General features: G+C 44.5%; 1 protein-coding gene across 6 annotated transcripts in view; it reads right to left on the bottom strand.

The window, feature by feature from the left end:
* The window catches only part of RERE (arginine-glutamic acid dipeptide repeats), a 389,301-nt gene that overhangs the window by 62,417 nt on the left and 307,734 nt on the right, over nt 1-19,150 (bottom strand). The window lies entirely within an intron of this gene.

Raw genomic sequence — 19,150 nt, 5'->3', positions numbered from 1 at the left:
CGGGAGCTTTCCAAATTACCTCCCTCTGGTGAATTTTCACTCGTGCATCGCAGCAGAAACTCGCCAGGACTTCTGAACGACGACTTCCCTCAGTCCTCTTACACAACTGTTTGGAAAACACTGTAGGTATTAAAATGATTCCTACTGTGAAAATGGCTCCTGCTCTGCCCTGTTTTCTGCACAAAAATGTTATGTTAATAACTTACTGGTTCTCAGAGGACTGAAGAGCAGGCATGTCTCCAAGGAAGCAAACCACAGTGCCCCCACCCCCACCCTGCCCCGCCGCCACAGGGATATCAAAGTGTAAGCCCAGAGGCCAGGCAGAGAGTGAGAGGAGTCTGTCCACTGCTCTCCTGAAGGTGCAGAGTGGCAGAGAAACACAGAAGATGTGTCCCAACCGTGGGCCTCCGTTAATGAAGGGGTAAGGTGAAGAGAATACTGATGCCGAGCAGAACAACATGTGTATTACACCCAAACATCTGTATTGCACAGGCCTGCCTGTTCATCAGTGGCTCTTCCTGACCAACCACTAGACGAAAACCTATCGTGTTTCATCCATACAATCCTGTTTGTTATGGGTTCCCATCACCCCATATCTGAAACACATTTCCTGCTGGAGGTATATGTTGACACTGCTTTGAAAAGTATAATATCATTTGGTTTTTGGTTTTAATTATTTAACACATTAATTAAAGGGTGACCTAAGAAAAGCACTACTTTTTCATATAAATGGCACCAGAACCACTCCGTCTGGGAGGAGCCGTGCCAGTCAGCCATGTGGGCATCTCCAAGCTTTCGAGGACGTTGCTCCTGATTTCCGACTCCCTGCTGTACGTACACTTTGAGCTCATGAGCATTCTGCCAGAACTAGAGTAGTTACACTCGGATTTTCAACCGCGCAGGAGGGTGGCGCCCCTAACCCGTGCGTTGTTCAAGGGTCAACTCTAGTTAATAGTTTCATTAAACTAGCTATAGTTTTAAAAAAGCAAATAGGATGAACATTTAAAATACTAACCACATTTTTACTGAGGATTCTCATTTCTCGTCAGATCTGCCTTCCCCCTCGCTCAGACTGGCTCTCTCTATTCCATAGTGTGACATCTTCCCTAGTCTCAGGACGTCGCCACCTCATCAACACGGCCACTGACGGGCCCGAGACCACCCCCTCCTCAGGCTCCTCAATACACTCCAAGGCAGGGGTCACGGGGCCTATTCTACAGGTGAAGACACAGCTTTAGGCAAATTAAATACCCTGCCCCAATCTACAGCTAATCAGGAAGGGTGGAGAAGTAAATGAGATTTCGAAATAGGACTAATTACTTGAAAACTAGGTGCAGAAAACATTATTTTGTATCTACTCGTATCAGAGGAATTAAAGGGTATTTCTTTTGTAAAAAAACCTCAAAGGGAAATTTTACATATACACATAAAAACACTTGCTCTTTGAAGCAAAAGCGTGTGTCAGAGACTGTCTGCTGTACATCCACGTTAAAAATTTTCCACAAAACAACTTGGCTTAGAGCGCACGGCTCTGCCACTAAACTCATCCCTTGTATAGTCAGTGGCCCCCTCAGGGCTTCCACGTGCCGCTTGTAAGATGGGCGTTCAGGCCTTCCATCGTCAATACAGCCTCCACAGTGATTTCTGCAGTTCTCCAGCCCTGGGAGCTGCCTCTCCTACATGGAGACAAGAGGTGGCCAAACTCTTTCCAACAGGAGGCCCTATGAACGCATGGTATGTTTTGTCAACTGTCTTATCTGGGAATTCAGATTAGTCAAAGATATCTTTAATGTTAAACAAATCATAGTTTTAGCAAAAAAGACCTGTTTCTCTGCCTCATCCCAAAAGATTCAATGGTACTTAACACGTTGCGTACTGATCACGAGAATCTTCACGAGGGATTTAAACCCCGCCGTACATATTTTAAAGAAATAGAACAAAAAATCATCAGATTTGTTTGGAACCACAAAAGACCCCGAATAGCCAAAGCAATCTTAAGAAAAAATAACAATAATGGAGGTATCACACTTCCTGACTTTGGCTTGTACTACAGGGCTACAATAATCAAAACAGCATGGTATTGGCAGAAAAACAGGCACAGAAACCAATGGAATAGAATTGAGAACCCAGAAATAAAACCACATAAATATGGACAGATAATTTTTGACAAAGAAGCTAAAAACATACAATGGAGCAAAGACAGCCTCTTCAATAAATGGTGCTGGGAGAATTGGATAGCCACGTGCAAAAGAATGAAACTGGACTGCTATTTGTCACCATGTACCAAAGTTAATTCAAAATGGATCAAAGACTTAAGCATAAGACCTGACACAATAAACTGCATAGAAGAAAACATAGGTACTAAACTTAAGGACCTTGGGTTCAAAGAGCATTTTATGAACTTGACTCCAAAGGCAATGGAAGTAAAAGCTAAAATAAACGAATGGGACTATATGAAACTTAAAAGCTTCTGCACAGCAAAAGAAACCATTGACAAAATAAAGAGGCCACCAACTGAATGGGAGAAGATTTTTGCAAACAGTGCCTCCGATAAGGGGCTAGTATCCAGAATATACAAGGAACTCATGCAACTCAACAACAAAAAACAAACAACCCAATTGAAAAATGGGCAGAGGACTTGAAGAGACATTTCTCCAAAGAGGACATACAAATGGCAAATAGACATATGAAAAAATGCTCAACATCACTAATCATCAGAGAAATGCAAATCAAAACCACAATGAGATATCACCTCACCCCAGTCAGAATGGCTATCATCAACAAGACAAATAGTAACAAATGTTGGAGAGGCTGTGGAGAAAAAGGAACCCTCATACACTGCTGGTGGGAATGCAGACTGGTGCAGCCGTTATGGAAGGCAGTGTGGAGGTTCCTCAAAAAATTACGAATAGAATTGCCATATGAGCCAGCAATCCCTCTCCTGGGTATCTACCCAAAAAATCTGAAAACATTTAGAGATAAAGACACGTGTGCTCCAATGTTCATTGCATCTTTGTTTACGGTGGCCAAGACATGGAAACAACCAAAATGTCCTTCGATAGATGAATGGATAAAGAAGTTGTGGTATATATACACAATGGAATACTATTCGGCGGTAAGAAAAGATGATATAGGAACATTTGTGACAACATGGATGGATCTTGAGAGAGTAATGCTGAGCGAAATAAGTCAGACAGAAAAAGCAGAGAACCATGTGATTTCACTGATATGTGGTATATAAACCAAAAACAACAAAAGAACAAGACAAACAAATCAGAAACAGAAACTCATAGACAGATAATAGTTTAGTGGTTGCCAGAGGGTAAGGGGGTGGGGGGTGGAGGGTGGGAGATGAGGGTAAGGGGGATCGAATATATGGTGATGGAAGGAGAACTGACTCTGGGTGGTGAACACACAATGGGATTTATAGATGATGTAATACAGAATTGTACACCTGAAATCTATGTAATCTTACTAACAATTGTCACCCCAATAAATTTAATAAAATAAAATTTAAAACAAAACAAAACAACAAAAAAACCCTGCCGTACGCAACGTGTTAAAACAGCAGCCCAAATCCAAGGCTGTGCATTTCTAAACCAAGTCCTATCTAGGGTCAAATACTGTAGCTGTTTAGCTGTCATGGAGGAGTAATACCAAAGCGTTCTCCTTCCTGCTTTCTTTCCTTTCTAATCTTCCAAAGGCCAAAGTGTATGAGAACTAAGGAAGGTAGGTCTGGTATGATGCTGCCCTGATTCTTCTACCTTCCTTAGCTCACGACTGTCGTGCTAACGGACAGCTCCTGGTTTCAATCAGTGTTTTACCCAACCTCCGCCTCTGTAAGATTAGCTATAGAACCACAGAGGCTTTTAGGCCCTGTAAGATTAGCTATCACACAAAGGGTGACTGAAGTGCCAGGGCCTAAGGTATTTGAGTTTGAGACCAGCAAGAAGAGTCCAGCAGTCCTACACCAGCCGACTCCTGCTGATGTGCCCCGGAAATGCCTACGAAAGCCAGGCAACTGTCAACAATCACTCCCTGCCACATCTGTAAAAGTAGAATCAGAGAATGTCAGAATTGGAAGGAAAACGTTAGAGCATCTTAGCTGGTCAAAACTCTTATTTTATAGACAAGGATCCTACATTATTTAAAACAAAATTAACACACACACACAAAAGCTTTCTATTTGTGACATTATGTTTCCATCCCATCCCACATGCTGCTCTTATCACAGTGTGAAGTCACTTCTCCACTGAGAGAAAGATCTCTGTTCCCTGCCCTTGAGCCTGGGTGGACATTTGTAACTGTCTTGACTAACAGGACAGAAGTGACACTGGGGCACAAAAAGCCACACGGCTTGTGCGTGGCTGGGCCTCTCCAGACACGGAGCCCTGAGCACCACAGTGAGAAGTATGGCTACCCTAAGCCACCGTGCTGGGGAGGGCACACAGGATAGAGATGCCTCACAGGCGCCAGCTGTTCCAGCCCCCAGATGTTTGAGTCTTCCTAGCTCAGACTCATGAGTGAAGGAGCCTTCAAGATGACTCGAACCCCATCTACCATCCGACTGCAACCTCATGAAAGGACTGCCCCAAGTCACAGCTGCACAGCTGAGCCATTTCTAAATTCTCATCCCACAGAAACTGAGAGAGAGAGATAATACATAATCATTGTTGTTTTGAGGTAATTTTTATTGTTGGGGGTAATTCGTTATGTAGCCGTAGGAAACCAATATGCGATTCATTACAAAAACCACTAAAAACTATCACTACCAATGTCAGTCAACTATTAATTAAGCGAGTGAACAACCTTCCAATTAGACTTCCTCAATCTGCATGTCCTATCACTCTATAACCTTACTCTGCTTTAACACATAGGTCTTACTACCATATGGCATGACATGGTAGGATATATGTGATATAAATTCATGAGGAAATTTTCCCCTACTATAACAGCACCTGAAACAGCACTTGATACATATAGCAGGTGATCAACAATCACTGGTTGAATGAATGAATGAATGAATGAATGAATCTGGAGGTGAGCTAGTTTGGTCTTCCCAAAACACTCCTTGATTTCCCAGCCATTTGCCCTCCAGCTTGACTCAGCGTCTCTTGATATGTGTTCACTGTTGTTAAGTTTCTGACCCTCTAAGTACTACTTACAAAATTATTTAACACCAGCTTTTCTGTCCATTCAAACATACAAATCCCAGCAGAGAAACCACGGCCATCCCACCATCCCACTCCACGATGCCAGCTCAGCACCCAGAGCGAAGCCGATGATTAACTTTTTCAACATACCTGTGTGCTAACCCTCCCAGGTGATCTCAAATGTCAAATAAAATTACTCCATTTTTCATTCAATGACCACATGCTCAATAGGAATATGACCTCATGTTGGATGGTTTACATAGCAACTGGGCCCACTAGCAAAGGCCACTGAGTCATCCTTCATATCTCTGTCTATATGCCCCTGAGTCTAGACGATTACGTTCAGCACGCTGACGTCCTTTCATTGCGGCCTACCTAACAAAGCATTTCCACGGGGTAAATATCGGTATGCTTCAATGCATTTCAAGTCAAATGAGAACAGGCTAGTTAAGCAGCGGCATTAACAGATGCAGAAATACCGCCAGCTAAATGTCTCTTGCCAATTGTGGCTGCCCAGCTACACCCTAATTAAAAATAACCCAACACTAATAACAGAACCCAAACGGGCATCAGCAACTCCTCCTTTCCCCGAGATACCACCGCAGAGGCTTCCCATAAATGTCCTTGTGAAGTGGCTCAGAAACAAGTCCTTAAAAAGTTCACTTTTTTAACAAACTAGATCTCAGCACAGAAGAGTAAACTGAAAAAATAAACGTGGCTTGTCTATAAATTACAAGGGACCAAAAAAGTAGAACTCTTTAGTGAAGAAGCCTTTTGCAAAAAATTAGAATTAAGAGTCTAGATCAGTGGCTGCCCTATAGAAATTGAATGGGAGCCACAAATGGGAGCCAAATATGGAATTTTAATTTTCTAGTAGCCATATTTTTAAAAGAAAACAGATAAAACTGATTTTAATAACAGGTGCCGCTAATGCTCATTTTAACTCGATATATCTAAAATATTATCAATTTAACATATGCTCAATATAAAAACTATTAATGAAATAGTTTACATTCTTTTATTCCTACTTGGTCTGTGAAATTCAGTGAGTGTGTTTTACACTTTCCAGCACATCTCCAGTTGGGCTAGGACACTTCAGTGCTCACACAACATAGGTCTAGAATGACCCTTACTTCTTTTTTATAAAGCATTAAAACACCCAAAGCACTAAAAGTTTTCTACTAGGGAGATAAAATAAATACACTGTTAGAATTATGGACAATGGTATATAGTCCTAAATGAAATAAAATCACATAAAGGCCTGTTACTGCAAATGAAGTGAAACTTGTCTCCCAAAAGAACTCAGCCCGATCCAGAAGTTGTTATGATGTGCCCCACTTCCCAGCAGGGGAAACTGAGGCCCTGACCAGCACCAGGCGCTCACTTCAGCTCCTGCCATACAAGGGAATCCTGGACTTTGTTTCTCCTTCACCACAACATGACAAGAGCCAGGGCTCATTTAACTTTTCACGTTAAAGGATCGCCAAACAGAGGGAAATCAATTATCCCTTTAGGAAATGTAGCGGGGGAGGGAGTGTATTTCAATTACAGAAGGCAAACCTCGGTCAAAAGGCAGATCCCTGTCCAACCGGTGGTCATTGTTTTCTTTCTATGACAGGCACCCGGTCTGGACTCATGCTGTCCCCACGGAGGCCGCTACCACAAGAGGGTCTCTCCAGGGAGAGCCCCCACATCAGGCGCTGGTAATGGGCCCCACCGCAAGGCTGCGAGGCTGGCTTTTGTTTGGAACAATAGCGCTCCCATGATACCTCACTCTTGCTGAAAATATTGGTATTAAGGGAGAATGAACACAGCTGTGTGTAAATTACACACGCAAACAGATTAGATCTGTATATTTATAAGGAATACAAACATACTAATAGCGCATTTACATACACAGTTGGATACATTGGGCTGCATGCGGAGTGGAGTTTGAGTTCCCAAGTATTTCCTTAAAATTTTATAAAATTAAATGCTTAAAAAATGCTTAGCCTGCTAAGTCAGGCTGGGATTCTTATGCCCCCCTCCCCCAAATAAATTTCTCTTTGTCCTTACTTGCCATATTGGAGACATTATTTGAGATTCTATGAAGGGGAAGCCTCAAAAAGGACTTTAAAACTCGCTCTCATAGTAAAAATAAATCAATACCGGATAATTTTCACAGTTAACCCGGGGGATGGGGGCCAAAGAAGCCGTGTAGGCAGAAGGAGAAAGTGGGAAGAATCTGCAAGTTCAGAATTCACTTGTGGTCGGATGACAGCTCTCTTCTCCACACACGAATGCATGCCCACGTGAAGAGAAGACCTACTGAAGTGCCTGTTGGCGGCACAGAAGGCAGGGCCGTGGATTTGTCAGTGTTTTCTGCTCACTGCGTTCAGCCCAGAACGTACACTGGCTGGCGCCAGGAAAGGGGCTGGGGTTCTGTCCCTGATTCTATCAAGGCTTCACAGATGACCCCAGGCAAGCCATTAACATTCCCTGGGCTGTTTCTCAGGGAAGATGGCATCCCAAGTATCCTAATTTACCAGATAAAAGCACTAACTTAAATGTTGAGTGTTCCAGTAAAATAAAAGAAAAAGAGTAATAACCCAAGTCGAAATGTTAACCTGTACATATGTGGGTAGACACATAATAACAAGCTCACTATAGGCCTTTATTTAAGTTCTTTAAAATTTTTACAACAAAACCCTCCAACTGATATTCTTTGTCTTTTCTTTTCTTGATGTGGTTTGTATAAACTCCTCGTTTAAAAAGAAAAAAAAAAACGGTCCATTTCTGAGGCTTGGGTTTACCGTGCTTACAGCTCCACCAATAAATCATCTCCCAATCTGGGCTTGGAAAAGCACTGGCCACGGTTTGATTGCTCCAGCCCTAGGTTGCCAGGCAACCAACACAAGGGGGAAGTGTGAGAACCGCTGACAGATAGCCAAGTGGCTGAAACAACAGACTTCTCTCTGTCAAAAATGTGTTGCAGAGAGCCACTTCCCCACCTCTGCTCTCTGCTGAACACTACACGATTGTAAAATCAAAATCAAAAGGCCACTGTAATAAAAACACTTCCTGCTCAATTACTAATTGTCAAAAAGCTGTGGGGAGGCCCAGATCACAGTGTACGGCAACAGAAATGCGATACTGTAAATGAGATCAAGTCAGCAGCATGCAAGAAACCTGACCCACATGCAGCTCCGTCTCTTCAAGTCAGGGGACCTGGAGCGTGAGCAAATCACCTGCCTAAGGAAGTACCTGGAGGAAAACAATGACTGTTGAATTGTTCAAGAAACAAACCCAAGAACAACTAAGAAGCCACAGGTCCACGTGACTTAATAATAAAACCAGGAACATTCTCAATTGCTGTGAAACAATCTGGAATAATGAATGTTTTCTTCCTCCAGAAGGATTTCCTGGGGTAGAGTAGGGGCAAAGGTCAGTGACCCGGGGGAACCCTGCCCCTGGCAGAGGGGCGGGTGGGCGGGATTCCCACTGCCCCACAGTAAACTGGATCACAGGAGACACTGATATCCTTCTGCTAATGCGGCTAGCGCCTGGTCTGAGGCCTGACGGTCTGTCTACTGCAAGTTAAACACCTATGTGGCTCGCACCGACCGAGCCATGCGTGGTACCACGGTCTGCTGAGCGCCAACGCTCTGCAGCAGCCTTCCACGCAACCCCTTTACTGACACGGTCACTCAGGACTCTCTGGAAACCGTCTGGTTATGTTGGAAGAGGCCAGCACTCAGAACACAGTTCTTCATCTTTTTTGACCCTTTGTGGCAGTCTGGTAAAGCCTAACCTTTTCTAGAAACAGTTTTTAAATGCCTAAAATAAAATACACAGGTTAAAAAGGAAACCAGTTGTACTGAAATCCAGTTATCAAAACATTAAAAAAGGGAAATATATGTACCTTATTAACATACTAAATAACAAGATCTCCCAGAGGGTTTTTTTAGGGGGGAGGGTGAGGGCTCATTTTGTTTTGTAGTAAGAGCTGAGGTTATAAACTGGAGGGCAAGGACAGTAATTTATCCATCATTTAAATCTCCAAAGCAACTCACGGCCCAAAGCTGACGGACTGAGCCCGGAAGGCGTCTGCTCTGCTAGACTCCCAGGCTGGCCCTCTCCACACAGCCAGTCCCGACCCTACAGGGACCCGACTTTGCTTGCGTTTTCCCAGCGCCCAGAGGCAGGCCTGGCAAGCAAGATTTACAGGTCTGTCATGTGTAAACTGGGGTACGCAACAAAAGACTTTCCTAAGGGTACATGGACTCCAACAGTGTTAAGGGAACTCACTCCCAAAGCCTCAGCTTTCGTGTGTTCTTCCCGAAAATTCGTCTGCCTGAGGATGCGCTCTTGTGCAGAAGGGACAGTTCCCCTTCTTCCTCCACCTTCCTTTTCACAACCACCCTCCTGTCACTGCACGGACAAAGGTATCATTCTCTCTCACCTGGAATGCAAGGAGGCAGCCCTGCCTGATGTGCAAACCCCAAGGCACCAAACAAAGAGTCAATTCAAAACACTGGTGTGGTCGCTGACACAGCGGCCAACTCCAAGGGCACGATAAGGGTCATGCAAGTCAGGTACTGTCCCAGTCTCTGCTTTCAGCAGAACTGGAGGAGGATGAGTGGACGTCGATCTGACAGATTGTTTAAAATATGTCCGATGATAAATCATTAGTTTTGGGCATATGGAAGAAATTCAAATAATTAGGTAACACTGAAATATTCCCATCTACTTGTCTACTTGTTCAGATGTAAGCAAGGTTTCTGAGTGCTTATATACAAATAAATGAACAGGAATAAAACTGATACAGAGCATGGGCTCATTAGAACAATAATATTCATCTCAGAATATTCATCTAATGTGTTTAAAAACTGAATCCATCTTATTTCCAATAAATATTAAAAAGTAATATTTTATCAATATTTATAATATCTTGTTTCGATCAACAGCGTACTAATAATTTTATAACATAATTATTGGAGAGACCTTTTAACACTTAGATCTTTATTTCTAAAGGAAATCACAATACATACACATATTGTGATGCATATACTTTTGTTGCAGGGAGTATGAGAGAGCGACCTAACAATAGATTCAAGCACAAAATGCTTTACATTAGGAATAAAGTCTATGGGGAAGTAGACTGACAAGTTACTAGTTATATAAGTTAAAGGGGGAAAAGATAAAGTGTAAAAACTGCTAAAAAGGAGCTCATTCATGTATTTTTAAAGTAGTGATAATCAGTATAAATCACGATGGTATTCAAAATGCACTGGATATATTCAGGAGTGACCGGACAGTTTTATTTTCAAATGGCAATATTTATAATATATTAGAAGTTACATCCTTATGATGAAAAAAATATATGCGAATTTAAACTTTAGAGGGAATAGAAAGCCTATTAAGCAAAATTCTTTTAGGGGCTTCATAGAGGGAAAAATTAATTTTGTATCTAAAAGGAAGCTGCAGGAATTCCTGGGAGCGCCAAGGGTTGCTTCCACATCCCAGCTCGATGAATCAGACTCTGGTTTCACCTATCAGAACCAAACTAGCGTTACTAAAAACACTCTCTAGAACACGACAGATCACACCACTAAAGACCTCCTGTGTAACTGCTGTCCCACCCAGGTCAAGACCACTCTTTATTTGAATTTCAAAACTGGTTATGGCTCCTCTCTGTCCGAGAAGAGCAAAGAGCTCAGACTCCTCAGTGCGCCAATTCAAGCGCTCTGCAATCTCCACGGATCAGCTCCCACCACACCGAGGGTCTGGATTAGGTTTGTTAAAATGAATTCTGAGGTTTCATTTCAGCTCCTGGGGAGACGGTGCTGTGTTCAATGTCTGCGATGAGTGCAACGAGGAGGAAGGTGGTAGCCCCTGGGCTGCACTCCTGCCACTGCTGTCCCCTGGACACGACCCGCACTCTCCTACCTCCATGTCTCTTTCCACGGACTCTGCCTGGGGACCCTGTGCCGCCGTGGAGCTGTTCTGGGCTGGACTACCTTCACTCACCCCCCGCGTGACCCTGCACAAGGTTCCTTTCTACAGTATCTCATGCCTATGTTTTGTCATTCTCTATGCTTCCATCCTTCTGTCTACTCCCATCACGGAGTTTCCCACATTCAACCCAGCACGAGGTCTGGGCACCTAAGTCCATCACTGCCATTACAATTTCTCCCTGAGGTGGGGTGGCCCTGTCTGGGGCCACCTGAAAGAGTCCCTTACACAGACAAATCATGTTTCTTCCATGTCAACTCCTATTGCCAGTATCAGAGCCTTTGAGGGCCTCATTATTTAATACTCTTTTTGGTGTTGTTTTTAATTAATACTCTTGTTTCTTACAGAGAATCAATGACTTGCCCAAGGTACAGCAACTGATCTGAGGCACAGATGCAACCATGTTTGTTTCCCACCACCAAACATGAATTACATTACTATTGGGTGGTTTTCTACAGACAGATGAAGAGTAATCCAAGAAAAGTAGGCGCAGAGAGAGAAGGTAGAGAGAGAAAAAATAGGAGGAGAAACTGGAATTTCTTGTTTTTGAGCAAATCATGAACCAAAATCTAAGGACACAACGGTGGCAACCAGTCAGAGGAAAGCCCGCACACGAGCAGTGGGTTTCTTGCCCCGGTGAGTGTCAGACTGTCCCTGAGCCTGCAGCTCAGCCTTCACAGCCTGTCCCCAGGCTGGCAGAAGGTCCGGGCTGCTCCGACTGCCGGCAGGCAGGACTGGGGGGCTAGCAGTGGCAAGCGATTCTTGTGGCCTCACAGAGGATGAAAGAAATGTTCCTTATAATGAGGAAATGAATCACCTACGCATCAAGCTCCTTCACGTCTTTCTTTTGTGTTGCTTCAGCTCTTAGGCCTGTTTGATAAAACATTACACTGAGGGAGAGTCGAAGAAACGAAACGATGGTGACATCGAAAGGGAACTCCACGGGCTAGACAGAGCCCGCTTTGGGTTCAGCCACAACTCCCGTCCTCCCTCTCCTGGACCTTCTGGGTGAAGAGAACATTCACCCAAAGCTGCCGTAAGATTATCAGCAAAGGTCTTAACAAGAACCAGACCCTCCTCTTCTCATCTTCTCCCCAACCTGCAAGTCATGGCAGAGATGTATAGAACCTTTCTGGCATTTAAACACCCTCTGTTATTGTGTCACCCACAGAGGAAAATGCATATCCATGCATGACAAACGCATTGGCTTTCACTTCCCTGACAGTCACACGATTTTACCTCCACAGCAAAGCCCAGCTCCCCTTTCGGCCCAATTCAGTCTGTTCTGAGCTCTCAAAAGCTGCTGAATATGGGAGGCACTGACCTCGTCCTGGCAAGGGCTACTTTACAGGCAACTGAGACAGGACCCCAGAGACCACCAGGTGGGGGGTAAGTCACTAGAATTTAAAAACAAACAAACTAGTAGATATCATGCTTGATTAACTGACTTGAATTACCAGAGGCATCATTTGCCCAGACTTCCTTAGAGGAACTGAAGTTTGGACGGGCGCTGCTGCCTTGAAGAAGTCAGCTCCATCCAGAGCTCTACACCCCCCCCCCCCACTCAGGGTCCTTGGACTGGAACTGATCCACCTTCTTCTTAGCATCTCCCCGAATTATCTTAGTGACGTGTATTTGTGTGTCTGTTCCCCATTAGAATGCAAGCGCCATGAGAACAGGACGTCTGCGGTGATTTCCATCTCCTGAGCTCAGTGTCGAGCACACAGTTACATGACCAACTGCTGAGTGACTAAGGAAACAGCACAACGTAATCTGGAAGCAGCACTCCAATCTGCAATCTTAAATTCGAAATACTCTTCTATTCATAAAATCCTGCCTCCTCACCACTCGCCTCCATCTTCAATCTCTATCTACATGGTCACTCAGTTCAGCACTTCATGAGCCCCTGAGGAGTGAGGCATTGTCAGATCAGGGGCCCTGAAGAAGCACATCACCTCACAGAGCAGCGCACGGGGGCCAGCTCTCAGCCTCCTTCCGTCCGGACAGCACACACCTCCTGCCCACCCCTCCCGTTCCTCTCATCCCCACCCCAACTTCTGACTAGGACGCCTCACCCTCCTGAGTCTCTTCTCACTCCGCACTACTACTTACCCCTGGCAACACTGTCAGAGGCTCTGCTACTGACTCTCTACTAGCTCGGAGACCCTGAGCAAGCTAATGAACCTCTTCCAGCCCAGTTTCCTCAACTGTGAACTTTCTCTATAAACCAGAAAGCGTTCCTATCTTTAAAACCCTCATTTCTAACTGCTGCATCTACCTGCATCTTCTATAATCACTTCAAATTCAACATCAACTCTTCCTTTCTGCCCTAAAGCATGTACTTCTCCTGGTTTCACAATTTTATTAATGACACCACCAGACTCCTCCCTGTACAGAAACACAGAATCAGAATGGCATCTCCCGCTTTCCTTCCTCCCCACCTCCAGCTGGGCTTCTCTGGAACCCGGGAGGTGGGTTTGAAACAGAGCTCTACGAATTGCTCTGTGACCTTGCGAAAGTGCTCTCGCCTGTCTAGGACCCGGCTTCTTCATCTATAAAATGTCCATAAATAAGTCAGCTCACGTCCAGTACTTAGAACAGCAGCTGACACACAGTACAGGTCTGTCCTCTTGTGTCTCACTAGCTGCACCTCGGCTCCCCTCAGTCCCGGCTGTACAGTAGAACTCCCATGCCCTGGTCATACCCCAGATAAGTTAGAGTCTTCGGGTTGGGACCAGGTCTCTGCCATGTGTGCGTGTCTCTGCACGCGCATGTGTGAGTGTGTGTGTGTGTAAGTTCCCCATGTGACTCCAGTGTGCAACGAAGGTTGGAAACCACAGCTTGACTTAGAGCTCCCCACATCTCCCCGGAACCACAGTCCTCAGCCAGGCCCATGGGCCTCAGGGCCTGGGTCACGGACGCCTGGGTCCTGCCCACAGATGCAGACCTAACAGGTCGCACGTGCAGGCTGGGCACTGGGACATTTTCAAGCTCTCCAGGTGATTCTAACGTGCAGCCAGGCCTCAGAACCACTGACTCCCTTCTCTACACACTTCAATTCATCCCATGTTTCTGTCAGATTAATCTTCAATGATGGCCACTGTCATATCATTACCCGCCTTCAAACATATGTCATGATTCCCTATTTCCTATTAAATTAAACATAAACTTCTCTTCCCATGAAGACTGGGTGGCCTTGAATCAGCCACCTTACACACTCCTCCATCTACTTTCTTCAAACTGGGCAACCGGCTACTAACCAACCGCCCACATTCTTTCAGGCCTTTGTTCTTCCATTAACCTCTGTAAGTGCTGCCTGCTGAAATCCTATCCACCCTTCAAGGTTCCTCTCAAATTACACCTCCTCCTCCTCCTCCTCCTCCTCCTCCTCCTCCTCCTCCTCCTCGGAGCACTTCTGGATCTCCCTGCCCCAGAGAGGAAAGCAGCATGTCCATCCCCGCGTCCCCTGTGGACCCGAGCACACTGCCAGTTGTAGAAGAGGTGCTCAGAGTTTTCAATCGTGGGGCTGCCATCTCCTCCCTAGGTTGCCTGTGGCGACAACATCCAACTGAACTGCTCATTTATATCCACTGCCAATTCAGCCAAGGATGCCACACTGCCAGGCAATTATCAAGGTTAGTGGTGACTCCTGCAGAGATCTTAGCATTTAAAGAACAAATGCAGTCTATTTGCCCAAAGTCAGCAACCAGATCCCTTTCTTTTGTAATAAGGAAATCAATACTATTTTTTAATTTCATTTCTAAAAACTAAGCTAAATACAAAAAAATGTCACTTGAGTAACAGAAGACCAAACTAACAACAGAAGATTCAACTAGAGGAAGCTTTAGGACAGTGAGCAGTGGTTAAAGGGTTTCACAAGCACCCAGCAGAGCCCTGCACAGAGTGGATATGGAAATGCAGTGGAATTTAATCCAATATAAGGTGAAGAAAAGTCCATCCTCTCTTTTGCTCCCTGTATAATATCTTTTAAGGCAAATCTAAGGTTGGTTACCCAGAAACAGATGATGTTTGGTCTCGCACTCTTAGAATCCACCACCCCTGTTGTAAAGCTACTCATCCGAAGACTCCCCTACAAATATCCTTGTGACAATGGCATTCTCAAGTGCCGAAAATTATTTCCAACCAATGGAGGATCACGTGATGCAATGTTTACTGACTCCTCTAAATGTGTGAGCACCGGAATGATCCATCTGAACATCTGCTTCAAAGCAAGATAATCTAAATGAACCCTTGGAATGTGTGATGGGGGTGAGAGTGGGGAGAGGAGGGAAAATGTGAGCTGGCTATGAAGTCAGAGAGTGCTCATGAGGGAGACAAATTACCAAGGGCAAGATGCTTTGGGGTAAAAAACTTGGGAAGCTGACAAAAAAGTTGGGCTGTCCCAAGGGATGACCTGAAAGTAATTTTCTAACTTTTGTTACTGCGAAAAGATTGGAGAATTTCATTTCCATGGACTGGCCTGAGAGAGAGAATACTGAATTTCCAGGGTCTATCCCCCTCTTTAAACTGCTCTGGGAACTGGAACAGCTTTGCCCGATGAGATCCCCAAGTAGTGTCCTGCTGGGAATACAAGTGGGAACCACAGACCAAGGGCCCAATGCCTCCTACAAGCAAAGCTACTTTACTTTTAAATTAATGTTGGATGGGTTTGGGGCCCAGGTCAACTGGTTCCTCAAATCTATGCTTAATCAGACCTTGTTAAATTCATTTTCTACAACTCCCCTTTCAAAATGGATAAGATAACCAACGCTGCTTAGCTCTGCTACCTTCATTAATTAGAGACCATAGATAGAAAAAGAAAATGACTAATTTGGGCTGAACGTGCCTGTTTGGAAAGCAGCTTATTAGCAAATGTGTGACACCCCCACAGGCTTCAGTGAGGGTGGCTCCCAGAAAAGGTGCAGAGCTGTTAAGAGGAGGAAAAGGACTAGAAGTAACATAAAGCAGATCCACCGGTGATGGATCACCCTTGCCTCCCACTATGGGATGGCCTGTAATACGCGAAACATGCATCTCTGGAGTCTAAAAGGTTTTGTTTTATTACTGCTGATGGGAAAGATTAGAAAAATAAATTTATAATCAAAATTTACAAAGCAGCTGCCAGGGGAAGCCAAGAACTCTTAGTACTGAAAGAACGTGAGTGTGTATGCACATATTTTCAAACTTCTTAAACACAGATGATTCCATAAGCTTTAGATAAAAACATCTGCCCAATTTTTTACCTGAGAAGTTAAAGGGTGGGGGTGGGTAACAGATCAAGACCGGTGTGAGATCCAGATTTCCTGTCAAACACACCTGTCAGCCTTCGTCAAGTTCAGCCTTTCCGCCTTTCTTTTCCTTTTCTTATCATTTCTTAGACAAGAAAAACTAAGACCCAAGGGGAGACCTGGCTTCCTTGAGGTTCCAAAGGTGGCTGCCAGTCTGGGGACTGTCACCCAGGCCTGGTGGCTCTCAGGTCAGCATTCTCTCCACAAGCCATGAAACCTCTTCCTGCTTATCCCCTCACCCCAACCCCAGGCCACTCCAACAAAGACAGACAGGCATGACTAGCCTTCTTTCCTTCCTCCAGTTTTCAAGCCCTGCATTTCAGTAGTGTCCTCGGTGCCCTCAGGACACCGGGCAAGGCGACAAAGCCCCAGGTATCCAGCTTATTCCAGGGCATTCTTCTACTTTCAGAACACAGATCTTCCTAGCATCCCAGGAGTCATCATTTCTGAACATTTAGTAAAAGGATCCAGAATGACAGAGAAACGTTTAAAAAAAGGAAAAAAAGAAGCAGATTCTAAACACAGACTTTATTAAATATGGTGTTGGTAGACTTTTTTTTAGCCCTCAGGCAATAGGGTGTAATTTCAGTCATTCTGCTCCATTCTCTTATTTTGGGTTTTACTTGCAACTTTCCTTACCCCTCTTTAATACCGTGTTTCCCTGAAAATAAGACCTAACTGGACAATTAGCTCTAATGCATCGTTTGGAGCAAAAATTAATATAAGATCTGGTATTATATTATTTATACTGATATGTTATATTATATTATACCCGGTCTTATAGTAAAATAAGACCGGGTCTTATATTAATTTTTGCTCCAAAAGACGCATTAGAGCTGACTGTCTGGCTAGGTCTTATTTTCTGGGAACATGTTAGTTCCTTGGGATATTTATTTGCTAGTTCTTCTGTTTCCTATTCCTGGGACTAAATACATGGGATCTAGCCCTTTGAAAGGGAAAACATTCCAAAGTGACCAAGTAGAGGAAGCACACTAGACGTTTGGAGGGAAATTGAGAGCCAAGGTGTATAATTCATATAACACAGTCACAAAAGAGACGGCCCAAGACAGCCAGCAAGCAGGTCCTTCTATTTCTAAGAGTGATGGGCTGCATGGGAAGGTGGGTTAGTCCCCGAGTTCCCAGATTAACACTGGGCTACCTCCTGAGCTTTCTTCCTTCTCTCTCTCTCTCTCCATCACTCACTCTCTCATAGCAAAACATCTCAACCATACGTATCAGTAAGTATTAAGTGATGTGGCGAAGAATGAGCTTCTTTTTTTTTTTTTTATTGGAATCTAGAAAATAAAACCATAGACAACTGGAAGGGGTTGGCTGCTCCTTCCAAGGGATGTTACTGAGAAGGAAAGATGGGGACGTAAGTGTCCAGTCGGGACACGCACTGCACTGGCCCTGTGTGGGTCGGAGAAGCCCCCTGCCTGCAGAACGGAGGAGCTCAGCCCAGCGCACCGACTCCACGGCAGTGATCTGAGGAGCTGGAGGAGAAAACAGGCCTCCTAAATTTCTCTTCCATTTTCAACCCAGAAAACGATGTTTCCTGATGCCCAGCCCTACTCCAGGTCCTGCGCTATGTGGTGGGGACACAAGAAGAATCAGACCGATGTCCCTCACTTCTTAGTCTAGTGTGGACGCACCCATGGGGAACATGTTGTCACAACCCACAGGGGCAGAGCCCCCACGCTTTACTACTTAGCTACTACACTGGGTGTCACTTAGTGAGCTGGGGTTCATCCACCCCCCACTAGACTTTCAGCTCCAAGAGGACAGGAATTTCTGTTTTGTCCACTGCTGTATCACCAGCACATAAAATGGTGTCTGGCAGCATGTTGGTGCTCTACAAATATTTGTGGAATAAAAGAATATCAACCAATAACCTAAAATCAGAACTGAGTAAGTAACCTGCAGACAGCATGCAGGGGTCATCCTATATCCCTGTTCACACAGGGTCGGCAATAATGGAGGACGGACAGGCTTGGCGTCTCTCTGCCAAGTCTCAGCACCAAACGCAAGAAATGCAGAACCAGAGGCAGACGGGGTCCTGAACGCCAGCTGGTTAACTGCAGCGACCATCTTTCTCTTTATGACCACCAAACGCATTCAGCTTCCTCACACCCGACTACTGTGTTTTACATTACGTGGGAAATGCACTGTAATTCACCCATATAATTGTACTTTGGAAAACATGTCTGAAAGCAAGTGATGAAACAGTTGTAAGTATCACTTAGCATGAGGGTGTTGGGGAAGGATGAATAGCAAAACACTACTAGGAAATATAAAAAAACAGTCTGGAACTCTAGTGAAGGTACAACTAGGGGCTACCGAGGCCATCATTACTTCTACCTAAGAGAGACCTCAGGTTTAGGACATGCGTACACCAGGAGAGAGGAGACAGCTCAAAATGGGTTACTTCCTTTCGTTGCAGGGTTCCTATTCTTTTTTTTTTTTTTTTTTTTAAACCTCTTATTTCCTTTCCCCAACCCTGAATTCCAGTTACCAGGCTAATACAATAGGTTTCACCTGTGAAAATGTAAGGCTCCAGTGTCACTATACAGTGTTCCATGCATACACATTAAAATTGACTCCAGCGCTGTTGCTAAGAAACTGCAGAAGGAAAGGGTTTTCCATCCTCTTCATTTATAAAATAACCACTTTGTCTATGGGAGAACAAATGCAATCTCTCAAGTCCCCTTGTGTCTT

Source organism: Rhinolophus sinicus, linkage group LG06 (genome assembly GCF_036562045.2).
Source record: "Rhinolophus sinicus isolate RSC01 linkage group LG06, ASM3656204v1, whole genome shotgun sequence".
Lineage (NCBI taxonomy): Eukaryota > Metazoa > Chordata > Mammalia > Chiroptera > Rhinolophidae > Rhinolophus > Rhinolophus sinicus.
Note: the sequence above shows the minus strand (reverse complement) of the source record. Positions and strands in the feature narration are given on the sequence as shown.